Source organism: Taudactylus pleione, unplaced genomic scaffold, assembly GCF_031769625.1.
Source record: "Taudactylus pleione unplaced genomic scaffold, aTauple2 ptg000209l, whole genome shotgun sequence".
Classification (NCBI taxonomy): domain Eukaryota; kingdom Metazoa; phylum Chordata; class Amphibia; order Anura; family Myobatrachidae; genus Taudactylus; species Taudactylus pleione.
Window position 1 is genome coordinate 722,501 of NW_028284611.1, and position 27,354 is coordinate 749,854.

General features: G+C 43.0%; 1 protein-coding gene and 1 pseudogene across 6 annotated transcripts in view; one reads left to right on the forward strand and one right to left on the reverse strand.

The window, feature by feature from the left end:
- LOC148517798 (RING finger protein 112-like) overlaps positions 1-12,095 on the reverse strand; it is a 74,346-nt gene extending 62,251 nt beyond the window's left edge. For 3 of the 5 annotated variants that reach the window (XM_088478161.1, XM_088478164.1, XM_088478155.1), the window contains exon 1: positions 11,000-11,140. The gene's annotated coding sequence lies outside the window, so the exon portion shown is untranslated. Of the gene's footprint in view, positions 1-10,888; positions 10,977-10,999; positions 11,141-12,032 lie in introns of those variants that run through there. The other 2 variants (XM_088478156.1, XM_088478159.1) reach the window with 2 other exon arrangements.
- Positions 12,096-12,784: 689 nt separating this feature from the next.
- Positions 12,785-27,354, forward strand: part of LOC148517799 (transmembrane protease serine 9-like) — a 74,019-nt pseudogene continuing 59,449 nt past the window's right edge. The window contains exons 1-2 of the transcript XR_015879252.1: positions 12,785-13,172; positions 13,390-13,419. The product of XR_015879252.1 is annotated as a transmembrane protease serine 9-like (transcript). The remainder of the gene's footprint in view (positions 13,173-13,389; positions 13,420-27,354) is intronic.

Genomic DNA, 27,354 nt, shown 5'->3' on the forward strand with positions numbered 1-27,354 from the left:
TGCTGTTATTGTGTACATTGTATGTGTGGGGGCAATGCTGTTATTGTGTACATTGTATCTGTGGGAGCAATGCTGTATATACTGCTGTGATAATATTGTGTACATTGTATCTGTGGGGGCAATGCTGTATATACTGCTGTGCTAATACTGTGTACATTGTATCTGTGAGGGCAATGCTGTATGAACTGCTGTGCTAATATTGTGTACATTGTATATCTGGGTGCAATGCTGAATATACTGCTGTGCTAATATTGTGTACATTGTATCTGTGGGGGCAATGCTGTTATTGTGTACATTGTATCTGTGGGGGCAATGCTGTATATACTTCTGTGCTAATATTGTGTACATTGTATCTGTGGGGGCAATGCTGTATATAGTGCTGTGCTAATATTGTGTACATTGCATCAGTGGGGCAGTGCTGTATATACTGCTGTGCTAATATTATATACATTGTATCTGTGGGGGCAATGCTGTTATTGTGTACATTGTATCTGTGGGGGCAATGCTGTATATACTGCTGTGCTAATATTGTGTACATTGTATCAGTGGGGCAATGCTGCATATACTGCTGTGCTAATATTGTGTACATTGTATCTGTGGGGGCAATGCTGTATATACTTCTGTGCTAATATTGTGTACATTGTATCTGTGGGGGCAATGCTGTATATACATCTGTGCTAATATTGTGTACATTGTATCTGTGGGGGCAATGTTGTTATTGTGTACATTGTATCTGTGGGGCAATGCTGTATATACTGCTGTGCTAATATTGTGTACATTGTATATCTGGGGGCAATGCTGTATATAATGCTGTGCTAATATTATGTACATTGTATCTGAGGGGGCAATGCTATATATACTGCTATGCTAATATAGTGTACATTGTATCTGTGGGGGCAATGCTGTATATACTACTGTGCTAACATTGTGTATATTGTATCTGTGGGAGCAATGCTGTATATACTGCTGTGCTAATATTATTTACATTATATCTGTGGGAGCAATGCTGTATATACTGCTGTGCTAACATTGTGTATATTGTATCTGTGGGAGCAATGCTGTATACACTGCTGTGCTAATATTGTGTACATTGTATCTGTGGGGGTAATGCTGTATATACTGCTGTGCTAATACTGTGTACATTGTATCTGGGAGGGCTCTGCTGTATGAACTGCTGTGCTAATATTGTGTACATTGTATATCTGGGCGCAATGCTGTATATACTGCTGTGCTAATATTGTATACATTGTGTCTGTGGGGGCAATGCTGTATATACTTCTGTGCTAATATTGTGTACATTGTATCTATGGGGGCAATGCTGTATATAGTGCTGTGCTAATATTGTGTACATTGCATCAGTGGGGCAGTGCTGTATATACTGCTGTGCTAATATTATATACATTGTATCTGTGGGGGCAATGCTGTTATTGTGTACATTGTATCAGTGGGGCAGTGCTGTATATACTGCTGTGCTAATATTATATACATTGTATCTGTGAGGGCAATGCTGTATATACTGCTGTGCTAATATTATGTACATTGTATATGTGGGGCAATGCTGCATATACTGCTGTGCTAATATTGTGTACATTGTATCTGTGGGGGCAATGCTGTATATACTGCTGTGCTAATATTGTATACATTGTATCTGTGGGGGCAATGTTGTTATTGTGTACATTGTATCTGTGGGGCAATGCTGTATATACTTCTGTGCTAATATTGTGTACATTGTATCTGTGAGGGCAATGCTGTATGTACTGCTGTGCTAATATTGTGTACATTGTATATCTGGGGGCAATGCTGTATATACTGCTGTGCTAATATTATGTACATTGTATCTGAGGGGGCAATGCTATATATACTGCTATGCTAATATAGTGTACATTGTATCTGTGGGGGCAATGCTGTATATACTGCTGTGCTAACATTGTGTATATTGTATCTGTGGGAGCAATGCTGTATATACTGCTGTGCTAATATTATTTACATTATATCTGTGGGAGCAATGCTGTATATACTGCTGTGCTAACATTGTGTATATTGTATCTGTGGGAGCAATGCTGTATATACTGCTGTGTAAATATTGTTTACATTATATCTGTGGGAGCAATGCTGTATATACCGCTGTGCTAATATTATGTACATTGTATCTGTGGGGGCAATGCTGTATATACTGCTGTGCTAATATTGTGTACATTGCATCAGTGGGGCAGTGCTGTATATACTGCTGTGCTAATATTATATACATTGTATCTGTGGGGGCAATGCTGTTATTGTGTACATTGTATCTGTGGGGGCAATGCTGTATATACTGCTGTGCTAATATTGTGTACATTGTATCAGTGGGGCAGTGCTGTATATACTGCTGTGCTAATATTATATACATTGTATCTGTGAGGGCAATGCTGTATATACTGCTGTGCTAATATTATGTACATTGTATCTGTGGGGGCAATGCTGTTATTGTGTACATTGTATCTGTGGGGGCAATGCTGTTATTGTGTACATTGTATCTGTGGGAGCAATGCCGTATACACTGCTGTGCTAATATTGTGTACATTGTATCTGTGGGGGTAATGCTGTATATACTGCTGTGCTAATACTGTGTACATTGTATCTGGGAGGGCTATGCTGTATGAACTGCTGTGCTAATATTGTGTACATTGAATATCTGGGCGCAATGCTGAATATACTGCTGTGCTAATATTGTGTACATTGTATCTGTGGGGGCAATGCTGTATACACTGCTGGGCTAATATTGTGTACATTGTATCAGTGGGGCAGTGCGGTATATACTGCTGTGCTAATATTGTATACATTGTATCTGTGAGGGCAATGCTGTATATACTGCTGTGCTAATATTATGTACATTGTATATGTGGGGCAATGCTGCATATACTGCTGTGCTAATATTGTGTACATTGTATCTGTGGGGGCAATGCTGTATATACTTCTGTGCTAATATTGTGTACATTGTATCTGTGGGGGCAATGCTGTTATTTTGTACATTGTATCTGTGGGGGCAATGCTGTATATACTTCTGTGCTAATATTGTGTACATTGTATCTGTGGGGGCAATGTTGTGTATACTGCTGTGCTAATATTGTGTACATTGAATCTGTGAGGGCAATGCTGTATGTACTGCTGTGCTAATATTGTGTACATTGTATATCTGGGGGCAATGCTGTATATACTGCTGTGCTAACATTGTGTACATTGTATCTGTGGGGGCAATGCTGTATATACTTCTGTGCTAATATTGTGTACATTGCATCTGTGGGGGCAATGCTGTATATACTGCTGTGCTAACATTGTGTACATTGTATCTGTGGGGGCAATGCTGTATATAGTGCTGTGCTAATATTGTGTACATTGTATCTGTGGGGGCAATGCTGTATATAGTGCCGTGCTAATATTTTGTACATTGTATCTGTGGGGGCAATGCTGTACATAGTGCTATGCTAATATTGTGTACATTGCATCTGTGGGGGCAATGCTGTATATACTGCTGTGCTAATATTGTGTACATTGTATCTGTGGGGGCAATGCTGTATATACTGCTGTGCTAATATTGTGTACATTGCATCTGTGGGGCCAATGCTCTATATACTTCTGTGCTAATATTGTGTACATTGTATCTGTGGGGGCAATGCTGTATATACTTCTGTGTTAATATTGTGTACATTGTATCTGGGGGGCAATGCTGTATATACTGCTGTGCTAATATTGTGTACATTGTATCTGTGGGGGCAATGCTGTATATAGTGCTGTGCTAATATTGTGTATATTGTGTCTGTGGGGGCAATGCTGTATATAGTGCTGTGCTAATATTGTGTACATTGTATCTGTGGGGGCTATGCTGTATATAGTGCTGTGCTAATATTGTGTACATTGACCACACAGATACAATGTACACAATATTAGCATAGTACTATATACAGCATAGCCCCCACAGATACAATGTACACAATATTAGCACAGCACTATATACATCATTGCCCCCACAGACACAATATACACAATATTAGCACAGCACTATATACAGCATTGCCCCCACAGATACAATGTACACAATATTAGCTCAGCAGTATACACAGCATTGCCCCAACAGATACAATGTACACAATAACAGCATTGCCCCCACAGATACAATGTGCACAATATTAGCACAGCACTATATACAGCATTGCCCCAACAGATACAATGTACACAATGTTAGCACAGCAGTATATACAGCATTGCCCCCACAGATGCAATGTACACAATATTAGCACAGAAGTATATACAGCATTGCCCCCACAGATACAATGTACACAATAACAGCATTGCCCCCACAGATACAATGTACACAATATTAGCACAGCACTATATACAGCATTGCCCCAACAGATACAATGTACACAATGTTAGCACAGCAGTATATATAGCATTGCCCCCACAGATGCAATGTACACAATATTAGCACAGAAGTATATACAGCATTGCCCCCACAGATACAATGTACACTATATTAGCATAGCAGTATATATAGCATTGCCCCCACAGATACAATGTACACAATAACAGCATTGCCCCCACAGATACAATGTGCACAATATTAGCACAGAAGTATATACAGCATTGCCCCCACAGATACAATGTACACAATAACAGCATTGCCCCCACAGATACAATGTACACAATATTAGCAAAGAAGTATATACAGCATTGCCCTCACAGATACAATGTACACAATATTAGCACAGCACTATATACAGCATTGCCCCCACAGATACAATGTACACAATATTAGCACAGCAGTATATGCAGCATTGCCCCACATATACAATGTACATAATATTAGCACAGCAGTATATACAGCATTGCCCTCACAGATACAATGTACACAATATTAGCACAGCACTATATACAGCATTGCCCCCACAGATACAATGTACACAATATTAGCACAGCACTATATACAGCATTGCCCCCACAGATACAATGTACACAATATTTGCACAGAAGTATATACAGCATTGCCCCCACAGATACAATGTACACAATATTAGCACTGAAGTATATACAGCATTGTCCCCACATATACAATGTACACAATATTAGCACAGCACTATATACAGCATTGCCCCCACAAATACAATGTACACAATATTAGCACAGAAGTATATACAGCATTGCCCCCACAGATACAATGTACACAATATTAGCACAGAAGTATATACAGCATTGCCCCCACAGATACAATGTACACAATAACAGCATTGCCCCCACAGATACAATGTACACAATATTAGCACAGAAGTATATACAGCATTGCCCCCACAGATACAATGTACACAATATTAGCACAGCAGTATATTCAGCATTGCGCCCAGATATACAATGTACACATTATTAGCACAGCAGTTCATACAGCATTGCCCTCACAGATACAATGTACACAGTATTAGCACAGCAGTATATACAGCATTGCCCCCACAGATACAATGTACACAATATTAGCACAGAAGTATATACAGCATTGCCCCCACAGATACGATATACACAATATTAGCACAGCAGTATATACAGCATTGCTCCCACAGATATAATGTACATAATATTCGCACAGCAGTATATACAGCATTGCTCCCACAGATATAATGTAAACAATATTAGCACAGCAGTATATACAGCATTGCTCCCACAGATACAATATACACAATGTTAGCACAGCAGTATATACAGCATTGCCCCCACAGATACAATGTACACTATATTAGCATAGCAGTATATATAGCATTGCCCCCACAGATACAATGTACACAATGTTAGCACAGCAGTATATACAGCATTGCTCCCACAGATACAATGTACACTATATTAGCATAGCAGTATGTACAGCATTTCCCTCACAGATACAATGTACACAGTATTAGCACAGCATTATATTCAGCATTGTCCCCACAGATACAATTTACACAGTATTAGCAGAGCAGTTTATACAGCATTGCTCCCACAGATACAATATACACAATATTAGCACAGCAGTATACACAACATTGCCCCCACAGATACATTGTGTACATTGTTACTGTCCTCAGTGCACGGTGTCTTCAGTGTGTGGGTGCCGGGAATGTCTGCCCAGCACCCCCAGGAGGGAAATACAGATTGGGCACTGAGAATAGGCATGTGCACTTGTGACATCACTAGTGATGTCAATAGGGCCGCCCACAAACACCAGGTGTTCCTTTGGGAACGCCTGCATTTGCTCAACAACCCCCCTACCCATCTACAAAACAGGGTGAGCTGTCAATCAACATCGACAGCCACCCCATCTTGTAGCGAGTCCTGGAGCGACTGAACTTAAGTTGCTCACTGGGGCTCGCGCATGCACACACCGGAAACGGTGCATGTGCAGGGGGAAACATCAACCCACTTGCGAGTGCTGTGCACTTGTGAGCGGGTCTGAATCAGGCCCTTAATCCCCAAAACAACATTCCCACTGCATTTCAGCCCTGCCACAAAAGGACCAGCTGACATCCTGTGTTTACAAAGACAAGCCTGGAGATCACTCTGTCATGCTAATTGAGTTAGAATAACAGACTGGAAGGTTTAAAAGGAGGGTGGAGCTTGAAATCATTGTTCTTCCTCTATTAGGATATTGCTGCTAGTAAGATTGCACCCAAATCAACCATTTATCGAATCTGTCACAAGCCGCTCATGCGAACGCTGGAGGACCAGTTGCTGAACTCCTCCTATCAACTGTCCGTCATCCCTGCTCTGTTCTGGATTGGTTCCTGTGGCTTTTTGGCTTTGGTGTTTTCTCCTGTTATCCAGTCGAGTACCCTGTCCTCCTGTCTGCTATCGTTACCTGTTGTTTGTGTCATCTAGGTGGCATAGACTGCACAGAGTGTCCAGAGTGTGCAGTTCAGTGTCCAGCTGCTTGTGTGAACCCGGCGGCAAAGGCTGCAATCCAGCATACCACTGCTTGTGTCAACTCGGCGGCACAGGCTGCAATCCGGTGTCTTTAGTACGCAGTCTTGCGAACAACCACCTGTGTCAACCCGGTGGCACAGGTCCTTCTTCAGACCACCACAGCCTGCCAAGGCTGTTACATGGCCCAAAGGCCGCATCTTGTTCTATGGCCCACAGGCCACAACAAGCCAAGGCTTGACAGCCCTCAAGGCTGCTGCATGGCCCAAAGGCTGCATACTCTCTCACTATCCTCGGGTCCTGACTCGTCAAAGACTTACCAGCCCTCAAGGCTGCTTCACGGCCGCAGCTAGTCAAGCGATCCAGCCCTCAAGGCTGTTGCAGGACTATACCTACAAAGAAAAACACCCGTATCTTAACAGAATTATCAAGAACTTTAAGGAGAGAGGTTCAATAGTTGTGAAGAAGGCTTCAGGGCACCCAAGAATATCCATCAAGTGCCAGGGCTGTCTCCTTAGTTGATTCAGCTGTGAGATCAGGGGCACCACCAGTGCAGAGCTTGCTCAGGAATGGCAGCAGGCAGGTGTGAGTGCATCTTCACACACAGTGAGGCGAAGACTTTTGGAGGATGGCCTGGTGTCAAGAAGGGCAGCAAAGAAGCCACTTCTCTCAAGGGAAAACATCAGGGACAGACTGATATACTGCAAAAGGTACAGGGATTGGACTGCTAAGGACTGGGATAAAGTTATTTACTCTGATGAATCCCCTTTCAGATTTTTTGGGTCATCTGGAAAAACTCTTGTCCGGAGAGGGAAAGTTGAGCATTACCATCAGTCCTGTGTCATGCCAACAGTAAAGCATCCTGAGACCATTCATGTGTGGGTTTTCTTCTCAGCCAAGGGAGTGGGCTCACTCATAATTTTGCCTAACACAGCCATGAATAAAGAATGCTACCAAAACATCCTCCAAGAGCAACTTCTTCCAACCATCCAAGAACAGTTTGGTGAAGAAAAATGCCTTTTCCAGCATGATGGAGCACCTTGCCATAAGGCAAAATTGATAACTAAGTGGCTCAGGGAACAAAACATCAACATTTTGGGTCCATGGCCAGGAAACTCCCCAGACCTTAATCTCATTGACAACTTGTGGTCAATCCTCAAGAGGCGGGTGGACAAACAAAAACCCACAAAGTCTGACAATCTCCAAGCATTGATTCGGCAAGAATGGGCGGCCATCAGTCTATGTGGCCCAGAAGTTGATTGACAGCATGCCAGGGCGAATTGCAGATGTCTTCAAAAAAAAATGGTCAACACTGCAAATATTGGACTCTTATCATAAACTTAATGTAATTGTCAATAAAAGCCTTTGACACTTATGTAATGCTGTATTATTACTTATGTATACCATAGTAATATCTGACACATATGTCATGCTGTAATGTCACCTCAGTATACCATAGTAACATCTGACACTTATGTCATGCTGTAATGTTACCTCAGTATACCATAGTAACATCTGACACTTGTGTCATGCTGTAATGTCACCTCAGTATACCATAGTAACATCTGACACTTATGTCATGCTGTAATGTTACCTCAGTATACCATAGTAACATCTGACACTTATGTCATGCTGTAATGTTACCTCAGTATACCATAGTAACATCTGACACTTGTGTCATGCTGTAATGTCACCTCAGTATACCATAGTAACATCTGACACTTATGTCATGCTGTAATGTTACCTCAGTATACCATAGTAACATCTGACACTTGTGTCATGCTGTAATGTTACCTCAGTATACCATAGTAACATCTGACACTTATGTAATGCTGTAATGTTACCTCAGTATACCATAGTAACATCTGACACTTATGTAATGCTGTAATGTTACCTCAGTATACCATAGTAACATCTGACACTTATGTCATGCTGTAATGTTACCTCAGTATACCATAGTAACATCTGACACTTATGCAATGCTGTAATGTTACCTCAGTATACCATAGTAACATCTGACACTTATGTCATGCTGTAATGTTACCTCAGTATACCATAGTAACATCTGACACTTATGTCATGCTGTAATGTTACCTCAGTATACCATAGTAACATCTGACACTTATGTCATGCTGTAATGTTACCTCAGTATACCATAGTAACATCTGACACTTGTGTCATGCTGTAATGTCACCTCAGTATACCATAGTAACATCTGACACTTATGTCATGCTGTAATGTTACCTCAGTATACCATAGTAACATCTGACACTTGTGTCATGCTGTAATGTTACCTCAGTATACCATAGTAACAACTGACACTTATGTAATGCTGTAATGTTACCTCAGTATACCATAGTAACATCTGACACTTATGTAATGCTGTAATGTTACCTCAGTATACCATAGTAACATCTGACACTTATGTCATGCTGTAATGTTACCTCAGTATACCATAGTAACATCTGACACTTATGCAATGCTGTAATGTTACCTCAGTATACCATAGTAACATCTGACAAAAAAAAGTCTAAAAACACTGAAGCAGCAAACTTTGTGAAAACCAATACTTACGTCATTCTCAAAAGTTTTGGCCATAGCTGTAGTAATCACAGAAACAATGGATTTCACAAGACTTTGGGCACCAATTAATAATATCGAGTCTTAATACCAACGCCATATGTACATAGAATGTGATGACAGATAAGAACCACTTAGCCCATCTAGTCTGACCCTTTTTTAACTTTATGGTACCCCCAACCTTAAAGTATTTGATCCTTAGTTTTGTAGCCTCTACAACCTGTGATGGGAGGCTATTGCACTTATCCACTACCCTTTCTGTGAAGTCATATACTCCTCAGACTTCCTCTGACCCTCCACCCCTCCCCCCTCATGTCAGTGCATGTCCTCGTGTTCTAGAACTTCTCTTCATCTGAAGAATGTTTCTCTCCAGCACTTTAATACATTTAGGGCCATATTCAATATGGGGCAAAAAAGTCCGTTAGCGGCGATAATTTATCACCAATATCCCTGTATTCAAATTTCATTGACTTTTCGCCGGTGCGAAAAGTCAGTGTAAAAAAAAATGGGGATAAGTTTTCCCTTGCCTTTAGCAGGGGAAAAAAAAAAAGTGTGGAATTGGGGTTTAGGGGTGCAGGCTTAAAAAAAATAGTGGACCTTTAAAAATAATCTGTGTCAAAAATGTTTTTAAAAAAAAAAAAAAAAAAAATCGGGACACCCCAAAAACTTAGGAGCCATGTCACAGGCTGTGTTTGAAAAATGACAGTTAGGAACTGATTGGCTGGTACCTTATCACTTTTCACTCTGTCTCCTAACACTGCTTAGTAAATAGACCCCTAACTGTTTTAATGTTTTATTCCATACTCACGCACAAACTGTACACAGTAAATACTTACCTTTACTCCTTAGCACCAGTTGGTCCTCTTCTCCAAGTAGCATCTTGGGTCTTGCCCCCCCCCCCTGGTATGCATACTCTTCCAGGGGTGCGTGGATTACCCAAACAATCAGGAGCCTCCTGAAACTTTCAGGAGAGTAGGCAAGTATGGAATCTAAACTAAGGATCAGTTGAAGGAGGGAAAGTTAAGATGTAAAGTTAGGAAGTCATTTCCTTACACGATGTATGATATGTCCATGGAACAGTCTCCCAGCAGTTGTAGTAGGGACAGGTACTGGCAAAGAATTCAAGAATACATGGGAGACACATATGGCTAATAGAATACGTAAACATAATTATTAGCTAAAAATCAACATACAGTACATCCTGTTATATAATCTATTCCCCAGCATGTACTATGGTTATACTATAATGGGCATCTAAAGGGGCTGACAGTTGTATTACAAATATATATTACATACACATACAATAGAAAGAGCCAGCACTATCCAATCATTGTTTGAAACAATTTATCCAGGCAGCCATACCACTGAAATCTCTGTGCCTGACACAACTCACCTAATATCACATTTGGCCCTATAAAGACGTTATCCTGCACTGTTGTGTTTGGTACAGTAGTCATTACAGGAAAATAATTATTTGCTTGAGACATGACTTCTATTTACTGACCTGTCAGTAAGAAGGGATGGTTATCAGTGGCCGGGCTCAAAATGCCTCTCAGACAGACAGATTGATGGGCGGGTAGGAGCCACCTGCATTAGTAGATGCACCTGTGTGGTTAGTTTGGATGTTGGGAGTCTCTGACACCACAGTTTTCTGCTCTTCATTGTCTTTGTATTACAGGTTGTACACAATAAGTGGAACTGGGACAGGCAAGGTTTTCAGGATTATCCTTAGGAGTATATATACTAAAGTGTAGTTTTTTTAGAAGTGGAGATGTTGCCTATAGCAACCAATCAGATTCTAGCTATTATCTTCAAGTAGTAACTCACATAGATACTTTTTCATCACCTTTTTATTTGTTTGTTTATTATTCATGTAATTTTAATTTTTTCTTAAATGAACACTTATTGATAATCTTTACACATCTACACTTTACACTTCACTATCACCTTCTTGCCTTTTTTTCATATGATGCCCTGGGGATGTCCTTGGCTGGATTATTTTGGGGTTCCCTGCACCTCAGACGTGATCCCCTTAAAGTTAGGGACGCCAGTATAGAGGAGCCTTGATGCTGGCCCGGCGCTTATTCATATACCTGCAAATGTATGTAACCAATACCTCTGAATTTCTATTATCATGTAGGGTTCAAGTATTTTTGTTGATATTGCTCCAATGTGCTGGAGGGCAAATCCCTTTTTTTCTGTGGTTCAGTGTAAACCCCGCCCTTTACAAGCACCTGTGCAATGTCATTAAGCTGATGTGAGCCATACTTTTTATTGTTGATCTTCTAGTAGGTGTAAGATAAATGTTAAGTAGAATCTGGTTGCTATGGACAACATATCCACTTCTAAAGACCCGCACTTTAGTTAATATACCCCCTAGGTGTCAGTAATACTTTCTGTCATATTCCCCTGTTCACTTTTTCTTCTCTCCTTTTTTCAAGTCACCCAATATAAATCTGTACAGATTCCTAAATTACTTTATCTGGCTTCAACTTCAGTATAATTATAAGCACTTACTATGTTATTGTGGCACTTACTGTTATATGGTGTTTATCGCTTTACAAGTTGTACCTAACGTTCCTATCTGCCGGAGAGGCGTGCTGTGTGTACAGTGTCTCTGTTATTACTAATCACAGGTGTCGTTTGTTATTCTAGTAATAACCTGGATTTCCACCCTTTGTGGTTGTCCCACAAGGTCAGCCAAGTTTTCTTTACTGCTGCTATACAAGTTATGACCGAAAACATGGCCTGGCTGACTATATAGGACTCTAGTGTTTCCCAACCTCAGTCCTAAAGGCACACTAACAGTCAGATTTTAATGATACCCAGGCTTGAGCACAGTTGGTGAAATCAAAATAACTGAGATAATAATTAAGACACCTATGCTCACGTACGGCTATCCGTAAAATCTGAACTGTTTGTGTGCCTTGAGGACCATGGGTGGGAACCCCTGCTTTAGTTATTTATGGTGTACCAGCAGGGCCGGACTGGACATCGGACACTGCTAGCGTGGGCCAAATCTGATTGTCAGCTCTGCTGGTTTACTTGTTGATAGATGAACACATGAGTCTTTCATTTAGAACACAGGTTCTCAAACTCGGTCCTCAGGACCCCAAACAGTGCATGTTTTGCAGGTCTCCTCACATAATTACTAGTGAAATATTTAGCTGCACATGTGAATCTTTCAAAACGTGTCAGTGAGTAATGAATGCACCTGTGCACTTGCTGGGTGACCTGGAAAAATTGAACTGTGTGGGGTCCTGAGGACCAAGTTTGAGAACCACTGATTTAGAATGATCTAAACATGGCATGTTTTCCATCTCCCCCAGCTGGAGCATGGGAGTATTCATTACTGACTGACATATATGAAAAGAGCCGCTGCTAATTAATCTGTGAGTTGCCCTGGAAAACACGTGCTGGCAGTTCTCCCTGAGGACCTGGATTGAGAAACACTGCTCTGTGTGATTGGCGGATAAGACAATAAACATTTTTTTGCAAAGATCTGCGGTCTCATCTATATTTAGCATGACATGTTCCTTGGTGTTGGGAACTGGTCAGCCGACATTCTCTTGGTTCATAAAAGTTTAGCTGCAGCTGACAGCAGGGTAGAGGTGACAGTACTGTGAGTGAGGCACCAATGGACTTATCGGGTGTAGCCTGGACCCTGCTCCTCCTCGGTAAGTGACTCTGAGCCACCAGCTACTGCATTACAGGGCGGCACCTGGGTCAGTACAAGGGGGGGATACAGTACTGTAAGTAGCCACAGTCATTATAATGATCCATCTGGGGGTTAGCTGAACCATAGGACTCCAGCAGTGAAGTATTTAAAGAACATTATCAATATTTTGAATTTATATAGAATATTAACAATTCCTTTTTTTTTGTTATGTACAGGAGCGTTTGGGAGCAGTCAGTCTGCACAAGGTGAGTGTGATGACCAGGGTTCTGAGTGATGGTATCTACAATATATAAAATAATATCTGTGTTCTTCTAAAGTGGCCCCAACGTTCTCTAACTTAGAGTAAGGTACATTTATTATTATCATTGCCCATACGTGGACACGTGTCTGAAGTCCATAAATATTGGAGGCAAATTATTAAACGGTTATCACTGATTCTTTGCTGTGTCCACGTGAGAACAAAACACAGGACCCCAGTGATATATTATACACGGATTGTGGGAAAACTCTTGTGACCTGGAACATGGAGCCCCTTATACTGGGATGTGAGAGATGCCCATGTGAGCTGGGCAGCCTAAAAATTGAGCTTTGTATACAGGGTAATCTGGCTAATCTGGATGCAGGGCATAGGCAAACGCAGGGGGGGTTTCCATCTGCCTGGAAACCGCCCTCCCCAGCACACACCATGACCACAATAGTAATATAATAGAATGTTACTAGTGTTGCATGTTCTCAGTGTCACAAATGAAATGATTAGCACCACCTGTTGATCTTTTAAAATGTGTCAGCCAGTAATAAATACACCTGTGCACCAACTAGGAGATGTGGAAAACATGCACTGTTAGGGGTACACTGCTATAGACCATCAATAGTGTTAATTATTAATACTGTATAATAATACACTATAAGGAGACCAATATGTACATACTGTATATGTCCAGGGCAGTGCTAAGTTCTTCTGCTGCTCCCCCAGACTCCCGGACTTGCTCCAATGCTCAGGAATGGTGCCTATATCTGAAAATAAACATTGTGCTCAGACAGGATGGCCCTACTGCCGCATATAATGGTTTACTGTGATATACTGGTCCTGTATATGCTGGAATTATGACACACAATATATTTTGCATGTAATATATAAAAGCTGGTTAAGTGATCATTCTGCCCTCTTCATGGACTGGCCACACTCACTCTAAAATTAAGCATTTGGAAACCCCCCTCTAGAAATCCTGCATTTGCCCCTGTAGGAAGAGGGAAACACCTGTAGTATGTGTCCTGCGGTGTGTTACAATCAGAACATCCAGCTCATACTTAATTTATTGAAGATATCAAATTCTGGGGAAGATTCAAATGTTCTGCCAGCGGCTTTTTTTTTTTTTTTTAGAAGCCCAACAGAGCAATTTAATTGTTGCTCTGTCAGGACGTGATAGCCACCGGTGCCGGCATTTCTGCACGCACTCAGGAGTACGCAAGCAGAAATGTGTCTGAAACCCCCTGGTTAGGGCGTGCTAACCACAGATAGCACACCCTAACCAGAAATTAAGACGGGTTTAGACGGCTAAACCTCATCTTTTAGGCGGCGAAGAGGGCAATAATTAATGAGCGCCCAGAACAATTGAAGATCAAACTGGGCGCTCATTATTAGCCCGACCAAAAAAACATTTGAATCACCCACGATGAGTCTAGAGATGAGCGAAAGGTTTGCCATGTTGTTTTCTCTTATTATAATCCGACCACACCACATGGCGTAATGAATATTAGCTCATCGTTCCTGCACTATTTATAGTCTAGAAGTCCCCCATACAGAGCAGCGTGGCGTTCAGGGGAACCGTAACATCATCGGAAAGTGTCACTTGCTGCTTCTGGGTAACGACTGGTTCCACCGTAACTCTAAAGCAGACTATTCCCAATTATGTTTTAATTCACTAAGACAGTGGTTCCCAAACATTCTTCAATCACTGTGCCTTATAGCATCGGTATTTTTTTCATGGCATTCCTAAGCCAAAAGTTTGTTTTTGGGACATTCAGAAAAAAACCTGTCATCCTAAGATTCAGTTGTGTGATGGTGGAAAGAGATGTGCTTCTGTTTGACCACCTATTTTAGGTTTTTGCCTCATACATTGACCATGAATTTGATTTGATGCTGGACCATCAACCTGAGGCACCCCTGCATGTGTCCCGAGGCACCCACTTTGGGAACCACTGCACTAAAACCTTATATTTGTTGGAAATATGTGTGTACAGGCTTGAGGATACAGCAGAGTTTCTGTATACTCCAGTGGATGTCTTACAACTACAAACAGCCCAGTTACTTAACCAGTGGAGTGGTTTATTGGTGTTACACAGGGTACAGCTGTACTCACTGTTATACACACAGCTCAGCAGCTGGTGAGCATGCGCAGTCTGCGGGTAGTGGTGCAGGATGGTAGAAACGATTCGGGATGCAGGTAACATCCGGTGTCACCGCAGCTAAGTGGAAGACTACTGATCTAACACAGTGACAAAATGGCGCCCCACATGTGCAGCACTTAGGTCAGTGGCCATCTTGGAACAGGAAATGAAGTCTCCCTGGAAGATCATGGAGTCTGCGCTGTAGCGCACTCCGCTTTCAAAAAAATTAATGTTTTTGTAATTTAATAGGTTTTGGGTGTGAAAAAACATAAAAAATCAGGAACTGTCCTGGAAAAACCAGCCCAACATAAAGGTTATGTTGTAATGACCTACAAAGTAAGATGGAAATATCACAATAATTGGGCGTAGAGAGCAATTTGACTATTGCTCCTGACTGGAGTTTGCTGTGATGGAAGTGTTAGACCCAGGGGCGTCTCAAGAGGGGAGTGGGCCCGTGGGCACTCCTTGTGCGGGGCCCCCTCCTCTCTGCCCGGTGGCCAGCAGCCGACTGATGCGGCTAGCCAGCCACCAGAGCCTTAGTAGACTCCGGGCACTAGTGTGTGCCCAGAGTCTACTGCACATGCGCAGAACGCCAGAAAATGGCCGCGATGGCCATTTTCCGGTATTCTGAGCAGCCCAGACACCACCGTGGGACCATGGACAGGTAAGTTTTAAATAATATGGGTGCAATGTGTGCGGTACGGGGCCTCCCTGGACCCGGGGGCCCGTGTGTCCCGCACACACTGCACCCAATATAGATACGCCACTGGTTAGACCTGTTCTGTGTCCAACACATTTATGGTAACATCTCACCTAGTCTTTCGTTTAGAATTTTTTTTATTTATTGGAAATCCCATAGAACACCAGCCCATGCAGTATAGCTAGGTAACTCTATACCATGTGATACTGGGCTTCTGATTGCTGTTAATCAGAATTGAGGATCATAGGCTGTTCACACAATATAAATCAGATGACGATGGCATCACCTGTCCCCGTAGGCTTTGTTGATAAGAGACATTTACAAGAATGGCGTGATGTGAGAGTGGGGAAAGGTCAGAAAGTGGTAAATATATTTCGTTACAATTACCAGTATACAGCAGGGACGTGCGGTGAGGTAAATGGCTGAGGAGGCACTGATTAGTATCAGAGCCAGATTTACACATAAATATATTATAAACCCTAGGGTTCATGTGAGCATTATACAAAGGTGCAGCTGTACTATATAGTGCTGGAAATTTGGTGTGTTTTGATCAGGGATGTGCAGAAAAGATAGACAGCTGAGGCAGTGCCTCACCTGCCATATACTATTTACTCCAGAGTTTTGACTATAAAAATGATTAGAAAAATACGAAGAAGATGTTTATAATATTTTCTTTAAAATTTTCTTATAAATTATAGTCAAAACTGTGGAGTATACCGAAGTATGACAGGAGAGGCTCTGCCTCACCTCACCGCACATCACTGGTATACAGTAGCAGAGAGTCTGCTTCATGTGTGTGTGTGTGTGTGTGAGATGTTTGTGTGTAATACATACCTGTGATATTGTCGCTTGCGGGGACACTGTTGTGAAATCAATGCATTTAAACACGATATCCTGCACTGACTCAGAGGAACATTATGCACCGCAGGCTCCTTATTACAGGTGACTACGGAAGGCTATAATGTAGGGATCAACTTTAAAAACTGTCTCTAGGACAGTATTGGTCTCATCCCACATTTTGCTGCAGAATTTTGCACATTTTCCTGGTGGAATTTGACGCTATATTTTCCTTGCATAATTCCCCTTGGCGTCCGCAAATCTTCAGGTGTAGTCGGGCTGGATGTATGGCTGCATTCTGTGGCGGAGAGGAACGTGAGAGCAGTACTGTACCAATTCTGTCCTGAGGTGACAGGCGGCCGAGGCCTCTGATAAAACTACAGTAGCACAGAAAATGCGTCGGCATAAGCTGGCCTATACCTAGGGGTATAATTATGGAGCAGTGGATTTTGCAAGCCGATGCTCTTTGGAGGGGTTTGACCTCAATGTTTAAAGTGTCTCTAATATTAAATGCAAATCCTGGAGCGTTTTGAGCTTATATTGGTGTCGCTCTCAATATTGAGGTCAAACCGGCTGAGAAGAGGCGACTTCGTAAATATGTCCCAAACCAAAGACTTTTTTTTTTTTCTGATGGGACATTAATTACAGTATGTAATCCATGGATTACTGGGACGTCTAATCTGCACTGAAGAACCCTAACACCCTTAAACTTAGGGGTATATTTGCAGCATATCCCCATAAAACGCTTTTTTACGGGGTACCAGCAAATGTTGGATACCCAGGAAGTAAGAACTGGGACCGCGGCACTTATCTCCAATATCTTCTGGGGTCCCTCCATTCTGACAGCAACAGCCCCCATACAAGGCTGCAGTGCTGCCGGATTTGCCCCGCTCCGGAATGTGAAGATGATAGTTAGTGGCTAACAGTTGCCATTTATTTGGGGGAGAGGGTCCCAGTGTGTCCGGCGTGCACATGTACCAATGGACGTTGGTGTGTGTCCTGTAGCATAGCTGAGGAGGCAAAGAAAGAAGTAGTGTGACTTTAATGCAATCACTGTACCGGCTATTACTGATAGCCAGGACAGGCTCCAACTGGCGTACAGCCGGGCGAATGAAGATTCCTTATTGCCTGTCTGTCTATCATTATCGGGGTCAAATCACACAGGGGCTGATTCAGCAAGGAACGCAGATGAGAATTCGCATGCACCCGGCCAATGTTTTCGCACTGCGCCTGCGTGAACTAGCCAGTGTGAGCGGGTAGGGGTACTCAGGCTACACGAAGTGTGTACGCAGACCCTTCTGATATTGATTGACAGGGCGTGGTGTTTGTGGGTGGTGACGGGGTGTGGTCGGCTGAACGCAGGTGTGCCAGTCCATTGAGACGCCGTTATAGGGGCGTGTATAATTAAGGCAGTGCGGCAGCATCCGCAGCCAGGCGACTCGAAGTGGCCAAAATCCTGCAGGAGATCAGGTCAACCTCTATTGTGCGTATGGTTCCGATGGTTCTCGATGTTACGATGTTTCCGCTGTCTTGTGGCCTACTCTGGCTTTGAGTAAAGGGAAGTGGGCGGCATTGTGTAGTCCTGTGAGTCTGCATCTTATGCTGCGGTCGCCGTGCGTATGCATTGATTAGCATATATTCGCATCGGCTGAGTGCGTGCATGCGCACACTTGCGTTCTTTGCTGAATCAGGCCCATAGTCCTGTTCTTTGAATCATTGCTGTTCTTTTATATTTGCTGACAAAGGGTGAGATGTAGCAAGCCTTGAAAGGGATAAAGGGGAGGAGTTGCCCAAAGCAACCAATCAGCTCCTAGCTGTCATATATCAAACAGTCTGACATGCCAGAAGCTGATTGGTTGCTTTGGGCAACTTTCCCCCCCTTTATATGTCTCTAAGATTGATACATCATTACTTTAAATCAGTAGTATAACATTGGATTCCTCTGTGTAAATATATATATATATATATATATATATTTTAGATAGATTTTTTATTTTATTAATAACTGTGATATCAAACTACTGACCTGTGATAGATCCATGTGTGGGCAGTAGAGGGCAGTATTGTGCTGATAAACCATTCTAGTTGTAGCACTTCCCAGATAATACTGTACATAGGGCAGTGGCAAACGCAGGATTTCTAGAGGGGGGTTTCCAAATGCTCGATTTTAGAGTGAGTGTTGCCAGTCCATGAAAAGGGCATAAATAGCACTTATCCAGCTTTAATATGCAACATACAAAGTGTATTGTGTGTCATAATTCCAGCATATACAGGACCAGCGATCACAGTAAGCCATTAGGTGCGGCTCTAGGTCCATCCTGTCTGAGCTGAATGTTTTTATTTTAGATGTGGACACCATTCCAAAAACATGCAGCACTAGTAAAATTCTATTATATTACTATTTCTATTGTGGTAATGGTGTGGGCTGGGGAGGGGGGTTTCCAGGCAGATGGAAACCCCCCTGCGTTTGCCTATGTAGGGGACTATTTAATAATCTGTAATATGGCTTTTCTCCGGCACTTTAGCTGGAGGGAGCCAAACTTTTGTTTTCTCTCTATTTAGTTACATGAAAAGTGAGGTGACATCACTGATTTAATTTCTCTTTACACATTCCTGCAGCTGCCATTGGCTATAATCAGGTCCTGGGCAGGAGCAGTATTATATACAGTACCTAATGCCATCTCTATATAGAAAGCCAGTCCTCTCATTTCTCAGCTCCGCTTCCCTGGCCAACCCTAACTTCCTGATCAGCGCCGGGGGCAGGTGCGTATTTATAATGGGTGTGTTTTGCACATGGGCCCCTGGGTCCAGGTGGCCTCACGCCGCACACCCTGCACCCATAATATTTTATACTTTACTCTCTGAAGTTCCACGTTGGCTGGAGTAGCGCTACACAAAACGCCTGGAAAATGGCCGCCGCTGGCGTTTTTAGCGCATGCGTAGTAGGGAAATCCCCCAGGGAAAATTGTACTGCTGCTCAGTTTGCTGATGGCCGCCGGGGGAAAGAGGAGGGGGCCCCGGATGAGGAATACACTCGGGCTCCCTCCCCTCTTAAGACGCCCCTGGCGGGGGGATACATTGGAGTCTATGAACGACGTCATTCACAGGCCTATCCAATGTACACACCAGGTGTAGATCTTTGTGTGTACCCAGCTTAAGGTCCTTGCTGTATACTTGCAGAGGCCATTGGGCTATCTTCCCACCTGCTGAAAATCCATCCACCTCATGATAAGAATCCGTCCCATCCTCCTCTGTCCTCACTAACTGGAGGTGTATCAAGCCTTGGAGAGAAAGGGGAGGAGTTACCATAGCAACCAATCAGCTCCTATATGTCATTTATCTAGCACAGTCTGTGACATGACACAAGCTGATTGGTGGCTTTGGATAACTTCTTCACTTTATCTCTCTCCAAGGCTTGATACATCTCCCCTCCCCCTATATTTCTCAGAGGAATCCCTCCTCCTTACTGTATGGCAGCTCCTGTGATTAGATGCTACTAGCTGCACTATACTCTTAGTGGGAAGTAGCTATGAGGCCGCCGGTGTCAATCACGATGCTGGAATCCTGAGAAGGGACTTAAGATAGGCATTGAAATACCGACAGCTATCTTAATTCCAATGCCAGAATCAAGGAGGACGTGTGGCAGCAGGGGAGGGGCATGTAGCATGTCAGGTGTCTGGCAGCGGGGTAGGGGCATGTAGCATTTTGGGTGTCTGGTAGCAGGGGAGGGGCATGTAGCATTTCGGGTGTCTGGCAGCGGGGGAGGGGCATGAAGCATTTCGGGTGTCTGGCAGCAGGGGAGGGGCATGTAGCATTTCGGGTGTCTGGCAGTAGGGGAGGGGCATGTAGCATATCGGGTGTCTGGCAGCAGGGGAGGGGCATGTAGCATTTTGGGTGTCTGGCAGCAGGGGAGGGGCATGTAGCATGTCATGTATCTGGCAGCAGGGGAGGGGCATGTAGCATATCATGTATCTGGCAATGGGGGAGGGGCTTATAGTATGTCATGTATCTGGCAGTGGGGGAGGGGCATGTAGCATGTCATGTATCTGGCAGTGGGGGAGGGGCATGTAGCATTTCAGGTAGCAGGGGAGGGGCATGTAGCATTTCGGGTGTCTGGCAGCAGGGGAGGGGCATGTAGCATGTCATGTATCTGGCAGTGGGGGAGGGGCATGTAGCATTTCGGGTAGCAGGGGAGGGGCATGTAGCATTTCGGGTGTCTGGCAGGAGTGAAAGTTATGTGTGTTTGTGTCTCTGCCTCCATCATTGAAAGGTGCCCACCTGCTCTCTGATCCCAGCCACACCAGTAATATATTCCCACCTCACCCCCCTTTTAATTTTTGTTCCCACTACCTCCTCCCAGGTGTGCAGCATCATTGGCTCATGTCCGCGCTGCCTGTGGATACCGGGAGCCACAGACCTGGTGATTTTGTTTCAGACAGTAGACTCCATCCACATACTGTAAGGATCATTTTGTGTCGACCATTCACATGTTGACCTTTTGTACCTGTTGACCTACATACACATTGACCTTTTAGGTGTCGACATTTTGTCCCTGTCGAACTATACAGTGTCGACTTTTTTTAGTGGCGATCTATTATTCCCAACCCGTTAAGATCAGCTCCAGTGATATAACATATTATACATATTAGTACTGTGAGTGAAGCTAAACCACCACAATATATATGAGCCTTGTCAGTCTGATTTCTGCTACCCTCTTACCTTAGCAAGGTTGGTACATATATAATACAGAGGGAATCTGTTATTATATGGAGACCTCTGTATAATTACATAATTGGAGAAGTATAACAAGTGATACAAAGTGACACTTTGGTGTTTGATCTTTATGTATCAAATGTGCCAACCCCACACCAGAATGAGATGTAAGAAGTGTTACTATGGAACATAAACAGACTATAACCCACTATAAATATACAGCATGTATACAGTATATCCCTAATGAATCTGGGCTTGGAAGGGATTATTTTACAGCACATTAAAGACATGGAACTAAAACATCAAATATGAATAGACCATGTTGTAGAACTGAACAGATATATAAGGAAATAATTGTGTGGAATCAGCACATGTGAATGAACGAGTGTATGTCCTCTTAGTAAAATGCATATGTGAAGAATAATCTTAAATGTTAGGTCAGCCTTTACAGTCAATGGATTAGATTTACTGTGGTAGCTTTTGCAACAGTTTTGACCCTCAAATTAAAGAGGGGAAAAGAAAACTGATTTACAGCAGAAGTCGGCGTGTGTTACATTTAATCTAATTGCAGTTTGAAATTTTTGTGTCAAAACTATTGAGTATTGGTGGCTCGCAAAAATCGTCCCTTAGTTAAACTATTCTTAAATTGATATTTGCTGTTAGGCTATAAATAACTGGTGCAAAACAAAAGGGCAATTCTGAGACCAGATATTTGAACTCTGGGCCTGATTCAGACCCGCTCGCGAGTGCTATGCGCTCGCAAGCGGGTCGATGGTGACCCAGTGTGCATGCACACGGCGGAGCCGGCTCCGTCATGCGCATGCGCGAGACCCGGATAGCGACGGGCAAACCGTAGCTCCATGTTGCGTATCAAAGGGGGCGTGCTGTTGATGTTGAGTGACAGCACACCCCCTTTGGTGGGCGGGTCGGGGGAGTGGCTGCCCAAACGGAGGCGTTCCCATGTGAACGCCTCCGTTTGGAGGCGGCCCCACTGACATCACGAGTGATGTCAGTGGGAGAGATTTCGGCTCTGTGAGAGCTGAAATCTCTCAGGGGCTTGTGGCAACGAGACCCTACCACAAGGGTCTCGTCGCAAGCCCGATGGTTGCGATCATCTTGACCATCGCGAACATCTTCCTGGCTGCTCGCTATAGGTGTGGGTGGTCACCCACAGCTATGCGAGCGGCCAGGAGGCCGCTCTAAAAAACAAGAAGGCCGGCCCTGATTCAGAGCGAGCGCTCTGTCAGAGCGTCCGTCTCTGAATCAGGGCCTCTGTACCTATGGTTAGTGCGCAATTATGAATACAAACAGAATTTGCCTATACAGAAGTGGCCAGCTATTTTGTTGTGCCATAGGCTTATCTCTCACGCCATGCATGGCGCACCACACACCACGCCATGAGTCGCGCCACACAGAAAGTTTAGTAATGTAGCATAGCGTAATGCTGGAAAAAAGTTATAACGTGTAATACAACTTTTGGCCCACCAGGTGTCACTTTTCCTAAACTACATAGAGCATGCGTCTGATTTCCAATGTATGTTCTGTATCACCACCAGATGATTGGCTGACAGAAGCGGTGATTCGGTACACTATACAGTATTACAACGTTTTCCACATGGAATCAGGAATGTATAATAAAGCTCTGTATTACACACTGACTGTGCGGTTGAAATCACACTTGCGCCAATGTAAATAATGTTGGCAGTGTCCCAGATGTAGACATTGTAGTGATTTCATTACTTTACAAACTACAGAGCTGTAGTAATGGGTGAAGCGTGTAGCCTAGCGGTCTAATGCCTAGTCTCACCACTTCTCCCTTCTTCTTGTCCCGTGGGTTCAAGACCTTGAAAAAATATATATATTATTATTTTTTAAATCTTCACTTAAAATATTCAGTATTCAATACAGTATATGTGGAGCGCATGCCAGTGCTTTGGGAGTCAAATAGTGAAAGTTGGATTATTTTGTTACATTCTGTACCTTAGAATGCAAACTTGCATCAATGCCAGTGCTGTCCCAGACTTGGACACTATAGTGATTTTTTTACGACCAGCAACTGGTAGTGGGCTCTGTTTGAGAGAGAGGGCTCTGCATTACAAACTGACTTTGTGTTTAAACCGCAAAATTGCGTCAATGTCAGCACTGTTGGCGCATGCCCAGTGGAGGGGTTACAATGACAATGGAATGTGTGCCGCTTGCCCAGTGGAGCCAAGCCATAAACCAAGTAGCACTACAGTAAGGCATGACGTATGGAAGATCATCACTGCGCATGCCCAGTTGTCTGCATTCCTACAGTGCAGTATGCTGTTGAATTTGCACACTTGTGCCATTCTGCGCTGTCCCAGACTTATAGTACTTGTACACAATAGTCATTTAATGACTTCAGAAAGTGCTACAGTAGTTGGCTCTGTTTGGGAGGGAAGTCTCTGTATTACAAACTGACTGTGCATTAGAGCGCAAACTTGCGTCAGTGTCGATGCTGTCCCAGACTTGGACACTTTAGTGATTTTATGAGTTCAGTAACTGGTAGTGGGCTCTGTTTGAGAGAGAGGTCTCTACATTACAAGCTGACTGTGCATTTAAACTGCAAAATTGCGTCAATATCAGCACAGTTGGCACTGTGGTAGCTGTTAGCCAGCTCCGAAGGGTTACGGTACAAATGGGATCTCTGGTGCATGCCCAGTGGAGGGGTTGCAATGCATTGCCAGAGGCGCCGTGCCATAGCCATACCCTTGTAGCGCTATGCCATGGCGTACAGTATGGAAGATCATACAGTAGCGGGTCATGATTCACACACAGTGAATGTGGGATCTCCATATTACACACTGACTGTATAATAATAATAATAATAAAAAAAAAAAGTGTAATCTTCCTGGTTTCGAACACGGAACCGGTTTGTACAGATGTCTGCAAATGTAGAAGTTCGATTTCTTACCTCTACACTACAGCCGCATGATTACTTCATCGTACTGTAGATGTCACATAAAGTACTGTACAGGACAGATGCAATTCTTACTAGAAGAGACTTGTGGGCAAGGGGTTAGGTGATCCGCCTTGCTTACACTTCTCTCCTTCTGTTCGAGACCTTGATAATTTATTTATTTATTTTTTTAAATGTTCACTATAGTACTGTAGTTCAGTATTGTTATCCAACCCTTACAAAACTCAATACATTATACTGTATGTACTGTAGATGTGCCCAGCTACAGTACTGTAGTTTGTTGCTCCATATGCCATATAGCGCATTGCTAGTCGCGCGCTATACTGTGGCGTATTGAGTCTCATAGCACTATGCATGCCCAGTTGTCTGTATTATTGTACAGTATGTACAATACTGTCGGCACTGTCCCGGACTTAGACATTGTAGTGATTCCATGACTCTAGGAACTACAGTAGAGGCAGTAGGCTAGGGGGCTAATGCCTAGCCCTACTGCATCTACCATTTTCTTGTCCCGCTGGTTCGAGACCTTCAAAAAAATATACTGTATAATTTTATTTTGTTTTAAATCTTCACTAATACATTATCCACAAATTATTGCAATTCTATGCCACAGTACTTTATGACCAAAAATTGTAGCCTTGACTGTGTAATAATAATAATAATAAAAAATAAAAAGTGTAACCTTCCAAGTTTCGAACCCACAAAAGGGTTGTACAAGCGCTTGTAATGTATTGGTTTGATTATTTACCATTACACTACAGCCGCCTGCAAAACCAAGGTTGCACCTGGCTTGAGTGTGTCCTACAATATGGTACGTCATTGTATCTCAGACGCATGCCCAGATCTATACCCATGTAGCGCTATGCCATGGCGTATGGAAGATCACAGCAGTGTGCATGCCCAGTGGTTTGCGAGTCAAATGCAGCTATAGTGGGATGTCTTACTACGACAGGCTTGTGGACGAGCGGTTACATTTTCCATCTCTCAACCTGCCTGTCCCGCCTGTTCTAGACCTTAATACATTTTTTTTTTAATTCTTCGCTACTTTTGTTCAGTATTGTTATCCAACCCTTACTAAACTCAGTACATTTTATATATTAGGGGGTAAATATACTAAGATGGGAGTTCTATTAAGAAGTGATGTTGCCCATAGCAACCAATCAGATTCCAGGTATTATCTTCTAGAAGGTGCTACTGTAGATAAATGAGAAGTAGAATCTGTTTGGTTGCTATGGGTAACATACAGTACAGTAACTTCTTAAATAGAACTCCCATCTTAGTAAATTTACCCCTACATGTTTAACTTTGTCCCCCAAATTTTTTTTCTTCCGCCCCCAAAATGAAAGTGAATTTTTGGGGTGTTCTTACTGTCAGTGTTTGTTTTTTTTTTTTTTTTTTAATTTTATGCAGTTTACAGGAGAGAGAGAGAGAGAGGCAGACACAGGAGATCTGGATCTCGTCGCCATTTTCACTAGCCAGTGATGCATGACATTAATTCATTACACACAGGTGCATCACTCGTTACGGCTGGCGTCTGTGGCAAAGCAGTGTGGGCATCACGGGATCGAAGCCTGGAAGGCTACAATTTGTCACAGAAATCACTTGGTGGTGTGAGAATTCTGTCACTACCAGTTACTGAATGCAAGAGTGCAAATCCAACCTCACCATCAGGCATTAGTATGGTGGATCAACTTGCCTTTTGTTACTGTAGGTTTATTATACAAACAAGCCTTGTCGACCAATAGTGTGTCGCCCTTTAGTCCATGTAGATTTAATGACCCTGTCAATCAAATCTCTGCCAGTCATGTGAGTTTATGGTAACTCCTGTCAGTCATCATCAGATACGTAGTATCCAACACCTTATAGTGCAGTGTACTGTACAGTATGTCAGAGTCATGGATTGTATTTGTTATTGTACTGTATACTGTAATTTATGTAATTGTACCGCAATATTGTACTTACTATGATGGAGATGTCTCCTTATTCAGCATAGTCGAGGCACATCCCTGCGCATCAGGTCAGACCATTGCAGGGCCCGGATGGTCCGGCGGCGCCCATATTTAGCATATATCTCCCTCCTGGCTCTCCTGTAAGCGAGCTCTTTCTCTTGGTTGATAGAGAATGGCTGGTCTCTACACTTGACCAAGAGAAAGAGCTCGCCTGGAGAAAACTTCCTCTCTCTTCTGGCCGCCATTTTACCTACACACATACAGCACGACGCACAACGCTAATTCCATTGCAACCCTCCTACTGGGCATATGCCCACCAGAGATGCCACTTACTGGACATGAGAAATCACTATAGTGTTCAAGGTTGGAACAGCATTGACATTGTTACAAGTTTGCGGTGTAACGCTATTTTGCGCTTTAAAAACACAATCAGTTTGGAATACAGAGAGCTCTCTCACAGACAGAGCCCACTCTTACTCACTGCTCAAGAGAAGTTGCTATAATGAGCAAGGCTGAAACGGCATCTACATTGTCGCAAATTTGCGGTGTAACGCTATTTTGTGCTTTAAACGCACAGTCAGTTTGTAATACAGAGACCTTTCTCTCATACTGTACAGAGCCCATTCACTACCAGTTTCTGAAGTTATGAAAT